At 38.5% G+C, this 16,075-nt stretch overlaps 1 pseudogene; it reads left to right on the plus strand.

Moving 5' to 3' along the window:
- The first annotated feature begins 316 nt into the window (after positions 1-316).
- Positions 317-4,329, plus strand: LOC132148737 (uncharacterized; annotated as a pseudogene).
- Positions 4,330-16,075: the final 11,746 nt, after the last annotated feature.

Consider the following 16,075-nt stretch of genomic DNA (forward strand, 5'->3'; position numbering starts at 1 on the left):
AATACCACATGGCAACAAGTACTGGGAACTGCTGCTTCTACTGTTGTCTTGTATGGAAATGATATTTTCCCCATCCATGACTGCTGAGGCCACAATATACCTCCGAAGTCTCATTCAAGACCATCATACACTATTCCTAGAGTTGTTCCCTCACTTGCATTTACGACCAAAACACCATTTCATGGTTCACTATCCATCTGCTTTCAGAAAGATAGGCCCACTTGTCAACTTCTGGGCAATGCGATTTGAAGCTAAACATAGCTTTTTTAAAAGACTAAGCCATGTCATTTGTAATTTTAAAAATGTCACAAAAACCATGGCATACAGGCACCAAATGATGCTGTGTTTTCAGCTGATGACAGGCAGGTTGTTCAAGAAGGAAATCGAGATTGGTTCAGGTCAAAAGTCCGTTCTTCAGTCAGTCGAGGGTGTTCAAGATATTACTGGTAGCTTGGAAGATTTTCCTCATTCCAGTGAGGTTTATATCCCCTCATGGGTCAAGGTTAATGGCACTGTATATAGGCCAGGTATGACTGTTTTCATGTCCTGCAATACAGATGGAGATGCTCAGTTTGGGTGTATTAAGAAAATAGTCACTCATGATGAGAAAATGAAGCTAATAGTTCAGAGATGGACAACAGTTTGTTTCAGTCACCATTACTTTGCCTATGTTGTTGATCCTGACCAAGTTTTGGAAGCACTTAGTGTCAGTGAACTGTTTGATTTTCACCCATTACACGCAGTCAGGTCATTTGACTGTGATGATGACCATTAATATATTCTTCTACGTTATCGCCGTTTTTAAGTGTTCCATGCACTTTAAATGAGGGTTTTTTATTTTTTTTATGATCTTTTCTTTTCTTTAAATACACATGTATGGGAATTAGAAAGGGTGAGACCAATTCTGCATAGCTGCACCCATAGAATCTTCAATACAGGTAAAAGATAATTGTCAGGTAAAGGATACTTGCTGATACCATCTGATATTTACCTCTATTTTTTTTTTTTTTTTTTTACAGTCTCTGGGTCAAAGCCCTGTTAACAATTAGTCATGTCACAATCAGTCACCTATAAGGATAAACCCAATAACCCCAACTCAGACAATAGTGGAAAGCTGCCAGACAAGAACAACAAGCAACTCAACCTTTGTAATAACATGTCTTTTAATACACTCGAACTTGAGTTTTTGGCAATTATTTTATGATATATATTTTTAAGAATGAATTGAATGGAATGTTTTAGTTCATGCATTCTCCTTTTCACAGGATATACGAGAAATACTCAGAAAATCTGAAGGATTAACATTAATAACATCCTTAGACCGAGACGGGCACCTAAGCCTCAAGGAGCGACGTCAGATGGTGCGGTTATTGGTTTCTCATTTGATGGAACGTTTTGGGGAAACGTGAGTACAATTAAAATCACTTGACCAATACATTTAAATAAATAAACTAGCCTATTTAAATTATTGTTTATTTGTAAAGCCCATCAGCTGAGATCAAAAAGGAGATGGCTTTGGCACTAAGTGCCCAGTTTCCTTGCCTGAAGAACAATGAGGGACATGGATATGTAAGTTGTGCTGATTCTGATCAGAAGATAATTGAGAGCTGATAAAGAGTATCAGTCCCCACTTTTTTTTTAAGAGTGATTTATTTATATTTCTTTGCCGCAGGAGTCATGGTATACACCTGGTCGTTATCGTCACCCTGCAACAGGTTACCTGGAAGAAAGACTACGCAATGTGAGGAAACGTCTTAGAGCCCCACACAGTCAGAGACAGCACAGCCATCCACAGCCATCACAGAATTCCTCTTCCCGACCAAGTTTTCCACTGCCAGGTAAGAACTAGGGATGTGTCATGATTGTCCGAATCAAGTGCATTTTTGAAGGAACAAGTGAGTGAGATTTTTACTTGCAACTGGACAAGTAGCAGGGCTCAGCAAGAAGGACTGCTCGATGATGCTGAGGACAGCTGATTCATACGCAAGTGTTATCATTTCATATAAATCCAAAGAGTCATGCTTAAAGATGGCCATCTTTAAATATCTGCAAAGAACAGAGCATTAAAATTACATAAATGTAGGCCTATATTACATGTATAGTCTCTCACTTTATTTGCTTCTATTTTAGAACACTTGATGATTATCTAATAAAATCCTCAGAACTGAAGCAATGCTCTTATGGCTACACGTGCTTGAATGGGATGGATTACTCAAATAAGCAAATTCAGTAATTTACATCCTAAATTTTAGCTTCCTAAATTACTTGCCTATATGTTTACAACAACTTTCAACATGGTTCTGTCAATCATAAACAAGGGCCAGAACTGTTATTTTAGGTTAGTAAATGATAAACATGATTTAAATTTTTTTTTTTTGTAAATTATTAATTTAATTGGTGTGTGCCTAAAAAGCTGATCATTTGAATCGGGTGTTTTTGATCAGAGAGAGAAACCATTTGCACTGCTAGGGGTACCCCAGAACCAGGTTTGGGAAACACTAAGATAGATTATTATCACTCAAGTTTTTTTTAGATGTTTTCCCTAATTTTAGTGTTTTATCTACTGTAGATTCTGAGTCATCTTTGACTGAACTTCACACAATGACTGAGTGGCTAAAGAACAACAGAAGCCCTCACAGCCAAGTCGAGGAGTTAATGATACGTACAGCACCTCATCGTGCTGTGTGGATTCGATCCTCTGGTACAAAAACTGTTGAGGAAATAAACAGAGAATATCCCAGACTTTATGATTTTCCTGGAATGGTGAGTATAATTATATGCATTTTGGGGAATTTACTGAAGGGTTGTCTTGGCCTGTAGTAGAAATCCTACATTATTTAGAAAAGTAAAATGCTTCAATTTATATGTTTTGTTTTTGTTTAGATATCACAGGACTTTGGAGTTTTATTCCCTGACAATGCAAACCGCCTTTATGAGTTTTGGGTTCCTGTCTTCACTGACCGGATTTCACTTTTTGCAAGAAAAGAACCCAGGGCTGCTGATGTCCTTCTAGAAAGTCTGGAAACATTGTCAAATGGTAGGGCATCCTATTAAAATCACATAAAGTATACCATTTCTAGTATCTGCACATGTAGTTTTAGATCTGTTGACCAAATTATAGTTTCATATCACTTTATGAAATTTCCAAAATTACTTTTAATATCTAAATATCTATGGTAAGCACTCTCTTTCTGGCATGTTATTGAATAAAAAAGGTACATTTCCTCAGGAATACTGTAATTATTTAAACAAGAAAAACGTAGGGTGAGACTTGATTTGATCCATTGGTTTTTGAAAACTGTAAGCATTCTTTCTGTAAACTTGTCGTTCAAGATGTTCGTGGTGAAGTTGCCTTTAAAACCCTTCCTGCTGTTCTGCCATCATCGCCATACCACACAGATGGGAAAATGGTCCGTCCAACTTATGCTGAAATAAAGCGCAGCTTCATTGACATTAAACCAGTAAGTTAACCCTCTGAGGTCTGAGCTGTTTGCTGGCAGGTGCACAGAATATGTGACATAGTAACATAGTAAAGTCACACTAATGACAGGACTATAAATGTGGTGTTGCAGGCGGTTCAGGAACAGTGTTTTCTGTTAAATAGAAAGTCCTTTGACATGGACTTTATACTTTGTAACTTTACAAATAGTTTACGTGCACAAACAGCTTATGTTAATAATATACACAATACGTAATTACTTAAAATCCAAATAGGCCCATTAAACTGCATTGCTCTGTATTACTCTTTCCTTCAGTGATTCTGGTTATCCACAGGTGTCATGACTAACCATGAGTTAACCTACTTATAGGGTTAGTTCACCCAAAAATCATTAATTCCTCACCCTCAATTTTATTTATGGGTGAACTAACCCTTTAACTACAATACTGCTTCAGTGTTACTTTTACACAGTAAACGCTGCTGAATTTTTCTGCGATTCATTTGTAAATAAATATATTGTATCCATGGAATGTTCGTCACTATATATGCCAACTAATGTATATTTATCTTTTAAGGTTGGAACTAATATGGTATATTACCTAATTAGTGAGACAAGCCCGGATCCACACATCTTGGTCCTCGGAGACAAAGAGAACTCCTCCCAAGTTTTCATCATTTTCAACGGGGAGGCAGTTGAAAAAGAGACCTTACTTCAAGTAGTGGATGTATGCTTCAAAATATTTTACATCGATGACAGTAACTACCCAAAGCCTTCTGCTCCCATTTGGGAGTTTTTACAGCATGCTGTCTATAATATTTCTGGAGGAGTTCCTTCAACACATTGCAACCTCCTTAAAAGCTTTGTTTTCAATGTTACTGATCATCAGTAAGTCTAGTAGCCAAACAACATATAAAGGTGTTTACAATGCATAAAGTGTACAGTATAGCTGTAATGATAAAAACTTCCTAATCATCGGGAAGAAGGAGGCGGGAACCGGCGGACAATCAAATAACATTTAATTATTCAAAATAAACACAAAACAGCGCACCAGCCCCTCACGGACGACTGGTGCGCACAAAATAAAACCAAAACACAACTAAAATCCCAGGCCTGGTCCTCTCTCGTCCTTCACTGTCGTCGCTCCAGTTTTATATCCTTCCATCTCCTCCGTGGGCCTCGAGACCGGTGGGTCGAACAGGTGTAGCTCATCTCCAATCACTCCACCGGCCTCGCTCCCATGTCCCTCGGCCCCGCCCCACTCGTCACATACCCCCATCGCCCCTCGCAGGCCGGGGGGTACTCCCGAGACTGCGCTCTACTCCCCCCCCCTCCCTCCGGGGGGGACCGCTCACGGGGACCTGCGGGAACCTGGGGGTAGGACAGGCGAGGCGAGAGAAAAGGAGATGGAAGGAGGAGCGACAGAGACGAGAGAGGGAAGAGAGGAGAAAAAAAAAAAAAATTTCGGTTCCCAGACGCACCGCTGCTCGGCCCTCCACCAGCTGGGTGATCTCCTCCGCGGTGCCTGGCGGTGGCACTGGACGGCCCTCGGCAGACGGCACGACACTCCTCCGCCGCCCGGTGGACGGCGACGGTTGCTCCGGTTTTGGGCAGCCGGCAGGAGTCCCCCGTTCCCTGCTCCTCCCCGTTCCGGCGGATGGCAGCAGGCTCCGGCCACCTGGCGAACGGCGCCGACTCCTCCGCTCCCTCACGGACGGCAGCCGTCTCTCCACATCGTGGGCGGCCGGTAGCGAGCTCGCCCGTCCCCGGCAACTCGCTCCAGCCCACCGCCTCGAGCGTCCATGGCGGCACACTCCTCGCCTGCTCGTTGGCACCGCGGATTCACCACAGCGGCGAGGGATCTTCAGCAGCGCGTCCCTCCTTCTCCCGGGCTTCGGCACCACTGTAATGATAAAAACTTCCTAATCATCGGGAAGAAGGAGGCGGGAACCGGCGGACAATCAAATAACATTTAATTATTCAAAATAAACACAAAACAGCGCACCAGCCCCTCACGGACAACTGGTGCGCACAAAATAAAACCAAAACACAACTAAAATCCCAGGCCTGGTCCTCTCTCGTCCTTCACTGTCGTCGCTCCAGTTTTATATCCTTCCATCTCCTCCGTGGGCCTCGAGACCGGTGGGTCGAACAGGTGTAGCTCATCTCCAATCACTCCACCGGCCTCGCTCCCATGTCCCTCGGCCCCGCCCCACTCGTCACAATAGCCTTTTTTAATAAGCATGGTTATTTTTTATTAAATTTTTGTACTGTATGTACAGGTATTTTTTTGTGTAGGCACATCTATGTTATGTTTTTAATTTATTTAGATAATAGCCTTTTTTAATAAGTATGTTTATTTATTTTCATTGTAGCACATCTGTGTATGTTTTTAATTTATGAACAGTATAACTTTTTTAATAAGTATGTTTATTTATTTTTATTGTGGAACATCTGTGTATGTTTTTGAATTATGTACTGTATGTGCATGCATGTTTTAAATGTACGTTTTTAATCTATGTAGATAGCATTTTTTAATAAGTATGTTTTTGTTTATTTATTTTCATTGTGGCACATCTGTGTATGTTTTTAATTTATGAACAGTATAGCTTTTTTAACTAGTATGTTTATTTATTTTTTATTGTGGTGGCACATCTGTGTATGTTTTTGATTTATGTACTGTATGTGCACGCATGTTTTAAATTTAATATGCATATTTTAATATTTGCACATAATTGTTTGTTCTATTTACACGTGTATATTTATTATAATCATAATTTAATACTTAAAACATGTTAAAACATTTATTGTGTTTATACTCCAATAAAAAAAATCTATTTGAAAACAATGTCTATTTTATTTATTATAAAAAAGGTCATAAATAAAATAAAATAAACATTTACCCAACTGTTGGGTTATTTTAACCCAACTGGTATTTAACCCAATGCATTGGGTTAAAATAACCCACAGTTGGGAAGGTGCTATACCAATCAGGGACGTGCGGTCAGGGTAGGCAGGGTAGGCAGTGCCTCACCAAAGGAAATGTTGACATTACATTTATTAATTCCAAGAGCTTTATTAATTCACCACATTATTAATTGCATTAATTTTATTCCAAATATTATTTTTTGTAACAAAAAATTTCAGGAATACACATAATATACTCATTTTGCCATTGTTTGCTCCTAAAAACCGTTGTTTCATGCAGGAAATTCAAAAGCCATGGCCATTGAAGCAGAGGTGAGCGGTGCCTCTTTGGTCCATAGAACGTAGTTTATGTAGATTTGCGCATGCGCAGTCAGTTCTCATGCTGTCTTGAATTATCAACATTGAGGCAGAGACCGAGCTTGCTTCATGTCACGTGATCTACTCGCTCTCACTCAATCCGCGCGCTTCCCGAATACTAGCATCTAGTATACTTGCGTGTCGGTGTGTGCGCCTAGCAGTTTGTAGGAGCGAATAAGCTGTTTTTGTACTTTAAAGCTGTACTGCTGACGCAATGTTTTCTGACTGTAGCCTGTAGACCAAAAGTGTGTGTGTGTGTGCGCCGTGGCTGTCTGTGCGCGTTTGCGCATTTTGATGGAGTGACTAGGCTGCCGCGCCGCCTCCTTCTCTGTGTCCCGCACAAAACATTTGTTTGTTGTATAAGTCAAAAGATAGATGTGTCCATTAATTTGATTATTATATTTTATTGTGCATTAGCCTCACATGGCTGACTTTGCTGAATGCAGGCAGCGATCTGATGATGCCTGATATGAACTTGGGTTGCTAAATTAACTGAATGAATATATGAACATATACTCCACACATTGATAGTTCACAGCCTACCCATGACAAGATTTCACCGCACGTTACTGATACCAATCCACAGTTGGGTTATTTGTTGGGTTATTTTTAACCCAACATTTTTAAGTGAGTACACATTTGTGACAATTAATCTACAACTTCCAATTCAAAACACGGGTGTTTTGATCATTGTCTGTGTGTGCAAATTGAAAGATTCAACTTTTCACATCAGAGCTGTGAGTGTAAATTTTAACTTACAAATACAAATATTAATATGACAAGTTCTCACAATCAGATCTTCAACCTCTCGAGTTTAGCTACTGATTTACCTTTATAGAGGATCAGGTCAGGAGAGAGATGAGAAAGTGTAGAGCCTGCGGTAAGCATAACTACTTTCAAAACACTTAGGCCATGTCATGAGTGTAGATTATTTCCACATCTGCATAGTTGACGATTACCGCAATTCACTAGAAATTTAATAAGAGGCGTTTGTAAACCATGTTTTCCGCCAAAATAAAAGCTTGATGCAGTTTGCGTCAAAATAAAAGATCATGTGCTTATCTCTTTCAAGTATAGAAATTGGTACAACTAATTAAGAAAGTTTCCTTTATTTTTTTGTGCATTTGTTTTACAAAATATGGCTATTACTGTCATTGGATTAATATTATAACTATTTATAGGTGTAATGTAAATAGACACTGTAACTAAAAGAGGTTTGAATTTTTCTTTGTTTAATTTGCACACTGAATATGGGTTGGAGCTTATAATTTTGAACTCTCAAAGTGCACCAGATTAATGAATTTAACATTAAAATGCACAAAATTTTCTCACGGGGGAGCATGCCCCCGAAACCCCCTAGAAGGACCGAGGACACACCACCATAGTTGTAACAAAAATCCTGTAAGAAATACTGATATTGCTATGCCAGAGCCGCTTATAGCTTGTTTTAGGATTCACCGCTGTGAAGTATAGTTCAACTGTATTAATAAATATAACATTTTGACTTATTTCATCTGTTAATCTCACTCGTTCCTATACTCACTCATTACATGGCGTTAGTGGTTTTAATGAATAGGAGTTGGTATGCATGTAATTACGGGCGTGCAAAGATGGGTGGTGTTTATGATCATATAGTGGGCCGGTCTGGGCAAAAATGCCCGGGCCGATTTTTTGTCCCAGTCCAGCCCTGCAGCCCAGTTATCACTACGAGCTCAGAATAAAAGCATTTTTATATTTTTTAAGAGCAGATTTCAGGTGTTTTGCCTGTGTGCAAAATGAAATATAATTTGACAGCGTGATACAGCTTATGAATACTGTAAGGAAAAAAAGTCACGACAGCCTTTTAAAACCCTCTGGAGGCGATTAACGCATATACGCGTTTTGAGTCATTTTCTCCTGATATACCTGAAAATTACTTAAATTACACCTTCAGTTTTAATCGTACAGATAAGAGCAATACATCAATCGAATCTGTAAAGGGTCTACTTTTTTTGATACAAACATAATAACAACAAAACTTTGTGCACTTATAAAATAAAGATAACAAACAAGGTGTGCTGTCTGCAGCCTTTGTCTGCGCTGATCTTCATTTACAAACACGTCATTAAAATGAACTGTAACTCCATGAATACTCAACGAAGAGACATGAGAGATATATCTAGAGAAAGCTTGACATGTCTAGTTTTAAACTAAACAAGTGCTGCCGAACAAATATTCTGTGATAAAGTAATCCATATCAAAACAACACGATGTCCTTTTTTCACGTCTCCCTTCATTATATCTAATGTGTATGGAAGGCCAAGAGGGTCAAATACACGTGAATTTTAACGCGTCAACAACACGTTAAATACGTGTATTTCACGCGTAGACAACACCTATTTAACTCGTGTTGTTTACACGTGAAAAATCTGCGAGTATTTAACGTGTATTTGTGAAATAACGGGTCAATGTCATTGGCTGCTGACTTCTGTGAACTTAGAGGGGTGTACCATTCATAGACAGGCAACCACCATTTAACATGCTATAGATCAGCTTATTCAGCCTTATTATTTAGTTTTTTTTCTTTTCTTTTTTTGTATAGCCTATAGAAATAATATATTTAAATTTCAGTTTTATGAAATATTTATTTTTTAATAAATATAAATCAACATTTTGTGGTGATAGTGTTTAGCTCTTGACTCGCCGAAGTATACTATATATAGTGTCCCTTCTTTAATTTTTCAGTACTGTGTGTTAACTTAAAATATGTTGTCAGTACTATTAAAATAAGACCAAATTGAATGGTATTTAGGAGATTATAGTTTTTGCATGACTTATTTCGCATTCAGCTAGACAACCCTGTCCTTGCTGTTATCATAGCCTATGCTTTTTATTAAAAAGGAAAAAACAGCAAGGGACCATGGAAAACGACGTTGCAGGTGTATTTTGTTATGGTATTATTATATTTTTTTTTTGAAACTCAAGAATGTTGGGCACACAAGTACTGTGGCTCTTTTGCCCCATGGCCAAGATGGCCAAGCCAACATCAAAGTTAGTTCACTAACTTTTAATTCTAGTTTCATAATGATATTTCTCCCCATTTTAAAGGGATAGTTCACTCTCAAATTAAATTTCCGCAGTATTTCCCATTTTGAAATTTTTTCGGGTCAAACCGTTCTTGTCTGTGACTCATATAATGGAAGTCTATGGTCACCACCTCAAAGAGCAGGCACAGAGAAGTCCAAATTAAACAATTCCCCATCGTAAGAACACATTGATGACCTAAGACAAAAACAAGCAGTTTGTGTAAGAAAATGAACAGTATTTATATAGTTTTAACCTCTTGTACACAACCACGTCCAACTGATCTGAGTGTGCGAGTGCTTCCTGATGTGACGTGCACGCGCGCTCTGGCTTAGTCTGTGCAAGCGCAGAGAGTGCCGGAAGTGATCTCTCGCGCGTGTACATCACTCATTGTTTACACTTACTGTCTATGGTTTTGTAACGAATTAAACCTTCATAATCATCGGGAAGAAGGAGGCGGGAACCGGCGGACAATCAAATGAGATTTTAATAATCAAAATAAATACAAAACAGCGCGTCAGCCCCTCACGGACGACTGACGCGCACAAATAAAACCAAAACACAAACTAAAATCCAGGCCTGGTCCTCTCTCATCCTTCACTGTCGTTGCTCCTGTTTTATTTCCTTCCATCTCCTCCGTGGGACTTGAGACCGTTGGGTCAAGCAGGTGTCGCTCATTTCCAATCACTCCACCGGCCTCGCTCCTGTTCCCATGTCTCTCGGCCCCGCCCCACTCGTCACAGGTTTACACAGAGATTTCGGAAGTGTTACCTTTCACTTTGAAGATCTAAACATATTTAGACATACAGGAAATTGCAATGGAAGACGATTTCAATATATCCATAGACAACGTTTAATTTTTTTCACAACCATATTTATTTGAACCAGAATACACAGATCAAGTACTCAGGAGCGATCGAGTACTTGATCGTACATCCGCTGCAGCAGCACGTCTTCAAGCATCAGAGAGACAGAGATCTCTTCAAAATTGGTGGTGTTTTAGTAGCAAGTGTTGTGAGATGCCAACAGAAGTGGAGAGCATATGTTGTCACGAATGGAACATAGCAATGCCACAACTACAAGACAATGACGAGGACACACACCTGCCTGACTGAAGTTCCTGAGTTTTCTCCGCTCTTGAAACGCAGCGTTTTGCACGTTGTGTTTAGTTTGCCACGTATAAACTGGAGGTGACGTCCAATGCCAGAGGGACCCAATGGCACGCTGTCAATAGAGTGAGTTATGTGTTGTGTTGTGAATTCTTTATGGTTTTTCTCTTATTGTCCGTAATTTATTCTGCTAATGTGTTAAGTTACGGAAGATGCGCTATACGTAGTTTGAAGCAGATACGATTCTAATGTAAGTGAGGTATTCTCTGCTACGCAAGTGCAGCAGCCGGAGTTTTTGTAGCTGGAGTTTCATAGCGTGTGCAGACTTTCCACTCGTGTGCAGCATCCTTGAGTGCAAGTTAAAGTTACTGACAAAGTAAGTTCATAACACGATTCTATGTTTAATGCGGAATGTTTGTGTGCGCGGCAACTATTTCTGGCATTAAGCCAATACTGCCGCTGTTTTGTGATCTGTATAATTATCAGCGCACTCGCGCTAGCACGGATGCTAATACCACTAATATTTGCAATATGAATATGTTTAAATCTTCCCCTTATGTGTATAATCCTATACTTTACAGTTTGTTATCTGTTGTTATAATAATGCAGCATAATGTGATTTATGCTATTATATTTATTTCCATAGTTTATATTCTTTCTTTCTTAGTATTGTAAGTGGATATATTTGAGTTGTTGATAATGTTTCATTTGTAATTTACTGTTGAATCATAACAGTATGTAGACAAGTCATTTATTTTGTTTATTTTTTTATTACAGAAACTACCTCAGTTGTATACTGTCATGTGTACAAGGTTGAAACTTGCACAAAATAAAAGTGGAAACGAAATCTGATGACTCCTCCCTGATCAGAGTACTGAAGTGGTTAACACCATTAAAAAACTAGCAATCAGTGGGGCAATCCCCAACATGTTGTATTTTTATTATAATCGCAACGATTATAGGGTGCATTATAAACAAATTAATTAATTACAATTACTGCATTATATTTCAGACAGTGCAGATTGGTGGCATATCGTGTGGTAAACAGTAAACAATGAGTGACGTGCATGCGCGAGAGAGCACTTCCAGCACTCTCCGCCCTTGCACAGACTAAGCCAGAGCGTGCGCGCACGTCACACAACAGAAAGCACGTGCGCACTCAGATCAGTTGGTCATGGTTGTGTACAAGAGGTAAAAACTATATAAATACTGTTCGTTTTCTTACACAAACCGCTCGTTTCGTGTCTTAGGTCATCAGTGTGTACTTATGATGGGGAATTGTTTAATTTGGACTTCTCTGTGCCTGCTCTTTGAGGTGGTGACCATAGACCTCCATTATATGAGTCACAGACAAGAACGGTTTGACCTACAAAATATCAAAATGGGAAATTCTGCGGGAAAAAAAAGAAACCTACATCTTGGATGTCCTTGAGGTAAGCTAAAACATACCAAAATTTAATTTGAGAGTGAACTATCCCTTTAAATTATTATTATACAATGAAAGGTTAGATTTTTGTGAATTTTTTTAACAAAAGGATTAACAATGCAGATAAATTTTCACAGCTTCCTTTGATTATATTTACCAAGAGTGCCAATATTTTTGGCCATGACTGTATATATATATATATATATATATATATATATATATATATATATATATATATATATACAGGGGCGGTTTCTCCATTAGGGCGATGCACCACCAAAGCGCGAAAGGGAGGGATTTTTTTCTTTCACATTAAACCACAGTGTGATTCTAGACTGTTTGTGCTGCCTCTAAATAGTCCAATCAGCGTTGAGTCGCGTTTGGTGTAGTACCACCCCTTCGTGTAGTAGCACCCTAAGAGTGCTCTTATTGACTTCCATTCAAAGATATCATGCGTAACCTCAACTTGTGCAAGGATTGGTGGGAACAGTGGCGTCAAATAATATTTAAAAACTATTCTGAATGTTTTTTGAAAAGGAAAGGAAAAAAAAAAACGGGGAGAGGCGGGACAGCTAAGCCAACTCAAATCCAGTTGTCAGTTGAACTTGATCGACATCATGGCAAACGTTACTTCAGCGCAGATTAAGTGAGTAATTAAGTAAGTAGTTTATTTAAGTATGTTATATGCACTTAAGTATGTTAAGACCTATTGTTATTAAAGTGTAATCTCTTTAAGTACACTTAAGTGGCCTTTAATTTAAATTATATGATATTATCTGCAAATGCACTTTTAAAAAAGTATATTTTTAAGATTGGAAGTACACAACAAGTACACTTTTAATACAATTAAGCACATTTCTTTTTCAAAAGGGTTGCCATTTCAAATACTACATTTTAACAATACTACACTTCATTAAAATGTATGTGATCATTTAACCATTATCATGCAATATTTTATTTATCTTGTTTATCATGGGTCACATAATATGCTGCCAGATATTAGCCTGATTTGGGACACATATCACATGACTGATCTGGGCCACACTCCTCCCACCAACAATCGGCCCGGATATTGTTTGCCGGATCCCCGCCGTGCCGTCATTGCTACACATGGCCCAGCTCTGGCTGAAAGGGTACATGCAATTGCCGACAGGAGGCCAGCAGTGACTCCTTTAGGCCACATTTGGGCCTAGTCCGTTTGCTATGTGGGAAACAAAAAGCCATAATATAGAATGCATTTTCTTTCTTGAATTAATTGATTATAATTTTACTTTAATATATATATTTTTTCCTCTGGTATGCACTGACGTAAATGTTTGATTTACGAGAGAGAGACCGCGCGGCATATACAGAGCATAAGCGTTTTGGAGAATGGACTTTTGTTTTTGAAATGTTCTGCAAGCTGTTCTGTACACACATGGGTGTTTCCGCTCATGTTGGCCCAGCGATCCGTTTTTTCTACATCTGTGTTACACCCTTTTAAGGGAAAGACATTCCCATTGGGAACTACTATTGTTTTGTTTTTCTCTCTTGATCTGTTTATGGTTCGTGAGCCAATCTAATGCCTTATGGAATGCATTCTGAGAATGAACCTGCTTAGACCAATTACAAGAAATGGTTGATGTTCTGCACATGAGTTACAGCAACAAATGTGGCAAAAACATCCTCTGTCAAAAATAGGTCAAAAATAGACTCCTCCTTAAACCATAAAAATCTCCCCTTTCATGAACAAAGAAACAATTGACACAGGTGCCTTTAAATGCCAAATATTTATACTCTCTCTCAGACACATAGCACTCCAATTTTTTCTTTTTATTAACAAAATAGCTCTGAACATGCATTTCCAAATCCAAAGAGAGGGTTCTCCAAAACTGGAAATAACTGTACATCACTGGACAATCCAGCTTGGCACATTTTTTCTCCCTCATTTTCAAACATAGTGAAAATATTTATAGAAACACATACCAGTCAGGACAAACAAAGGTAATATTAAACACATTAGGGTTTAATGTGGCCTGATGATAACCAGGAAAGGGCAATAAATAGAAACGCATGCTTCAACATTCACAAACACTCGTCAGTAAGAGTGCCATCAGACTTCACTGTGGCCTGCTGAGAAACTTGCTTTCAAAGCAGTGTCAAACTCTGAAGTTAAGTAGCTTACTATATCAATTTCTTTTTCAGACAGCTGACAAAAGTACAAGAGGGGTTTTTCTTCAGGATCACCTCGGCTAACCCTAACTCCGCAAACGCTCACACAATAAATGTAAACACACAGTGGTGCTCAGATGTGGGGCAGAGGGGTCTCTTATACTCACTCCGTCTGGAGTGCTCCAATATACAGCTGTTACAGACTCCAACACACATCCACACAGTTAAGGTCAAAGTAGTTACATAGAAGAATCCATTTTGTTTAGAGTTTTCCATTGAAAAGAGCGCCTTGGAAATTCCCCTAAAACATTCCCTCCCATGCAAAATCGGATTCGATTTTGACTATGAAAGAAAAGGGAAGTGTATTTTCTCTGGTTGACTACATTACATAGTTTGTTTTGCTACTATTAAAGGCAACAAAATTATAAAAAATCCTACAAAACTTATTTCGTAATAAATCATATGGGCACTGTTGGATAGAATTCCATGTCTTAAAAAAGCTAATAAAAAAAGAAACCAAAATTGATGTTTAAAAATACAAACAAGTCAAGTCTCAAATAGAAACCACAAATCTAATAACACAATCTTCTGGATCAATAAATGCTCCTCAAATTATGATATATAAAGGGTTTTTTCTTTTTTTTAATTCTTTAATCAAATATTAGTCACATGCACTCATGCAATCATTCCTCCGCTGCCTCATCCTCAGCTACACGCAAGCGCACACACGCAGACACACACAACAGTGTTTTATGGTGTGTTCTCCTCAGTCCGCATGACTGCATAGTAGCTGGATGTCTTTGTGACAAACAGTAATTGGTCTCCCATGGCAAATGTCACAAATCGAAAGATCCTACATAAAGGCAAATGTCTCACAAGTTGGAATGTGGCAGTGAGAGAGAATGGAAGACTCTTCACACAGTGTTTATGTGTGTGCGTAACTTAGATATTTATGTTGAATGATCTGAAGAGTGTCACTGTTAAAAACTCAACCTTCATTTGAACCAAGTTAGACCTGCTACTCGGTTTGGCTATATCAAGTCTGTTAGAACCACAGGATGTTCCCATAAATACATGTTCACTAGAGCAGTAGCAACAATACTCAGTGACTTTCTGACAATTCAGTCTGAAAGACAATTAATTTCACATGTTTCTAAAGTACAGGATTCCCACACTTTAAGAGCAAATTAATTTCCATGATATTCTCCTTAATTTATTAATTCATCAATTAATTACTGGATAAAGTTTTTTATAATATCATAATGACTGAACTCACAAAGACATTTTTATCTAAAGAAATAAGCAAGAAAACTGAGCACTGAAATTAATTTACTTTTAATTTACTTTCCTTTTTTATTGAATTATTTTATTAATTTACTATTTTTTCAGGTCTGGATATCACACTTTTAAAAATCCCATGTTGTTTCTAGGACGGTGGGGACCCTGTACATATTTATATGGCTGATAATACTAGTCTGCAAATGCTTTCTTCACCAGTAGGGGATAGTACAAGAACAGAGTAGGAAGTGGATCCATCAACAGAATATCCCAAGTGCTAGAAATACTAGAGATCTCAAAACTATGAGAGAAAGACACTGTACTGC

This window comes from Carassius carassius, chromosome 9, assembly GCF_963082965.1.
Source record: "Carassius carassius chromosome 9, fCarCar2.1, whole genome shotgun sequence".
Taxonomy (NCBI): domain Eukaryota; kingdom Metazoa; phylum Chordata; class Actinopteri; order Cypriniformes; family Cyprinidae; genus Carassius; species Carassius carassius.